We start from the raw sequence: 1,129 nt of genomic DNA, 5'->3' as shown, positions 1-1,129 counted from the left end.
TGGCCCTGGATGGAATTGGCACTGGAGAATCAGTTGGGTTCACATAATGTAAATAAAACATTTCATGATATGTTAGGTTGCTAAGGAAATGAAGAAATGGTGAATGGCATATGGAAGGATGTGCTTATGGCTCAGGAAACGGAGTAAGATATATTTAAGGAGCATCAGGGGAAAGGCAAATTTTAGGACAGCTAAAATTTAATTAAATGTGTGAAATAGAAATTACTAGAAATTAAAGAGTAGTAAGAAGAATCAATTTGTCCAGCATGCATTTAGATAAATGAGTTTATACTTTTAATTGTGTAGTAAGTCATAGTGGACCACAAATTAAAGCTCTTTCCATCTGCTCAGAGTGGACTGGACTAGTTCCTGGGCCCTCTTCCAAAGTTGAATATTAGCACTGAAAGAGGACTTGTGATCTAAAGCCTTCACTTCCTGCGACACAGAATTGGCAGCTCTGAGGATTCTGAAGACCTCAGACTCAAAACCAATTGAAACAAGTGAAACTTAAACCATTTGTCAAACAAGCATCTACATTGCTACAAAAAATGAAGGCTCCAGAACAAACCTAGAACCAAGTATTTGGAATGCACATCCTTTCTGGGATCCTCCTCTCAATATAAAAGTGACTACATATAGAATGGTGTGTTTTATTCAATACTTTATTGTTCATATTGATATTTGGATAAGTCTCTTGGAACTCTTAGTTAAATAAGGAAAATAAGAAATTATTCTTACTTGTATAATAGAAAAGCACTGTGATTATAGAGTTCCTCGAATTAAGGAGAAACAATGTAATTTTAGAACAGGATTAGAAATATTAATGTAAGCTTTAAAAGAAAACTTTTGGGGCACCTAGGTGGCTCAGTCAGTTAAGTATCTGACTCTTGATTTCAGCTCAGGTCATGATCTCAAGGTCCTGGGATCAAGTTTGCATTAGGCTTCATACTCAGCACAGAGTCTACTTAAGATTCTTTCTCTCTCTCTCTCTCTGCCCCTCCCCCTACCTGCATGCACACACATGCGCTCTCTCTCTCTCAAGTAGATAAATAAATCTTTAAAAAATATTTTTTAAAAAAGAAAACTTTCATAGCTTTGATTCTGAAATAACCTCAGAACAGAGCCATAG

The sequence above is a fragment of the Vulpes vulpes genome, chromosome 1 (genome assembly GCF_048418805.1).
Source record: "Vulpes vulpes isolate BD-2025 chromosome 1, VulVul3, whole genome shotgun sequence".
NCBI classification, from domain to species: Eukaryota; Metazoa; Chordata; class Mammalia; order Carnivora; family Canidae; genus Vulpes; species Vulpes vulpes.
The sequence above is the reverse complement of the archived record's forward strand: the minus strand, read 5'-3'. Positions refer to the sequence as shown.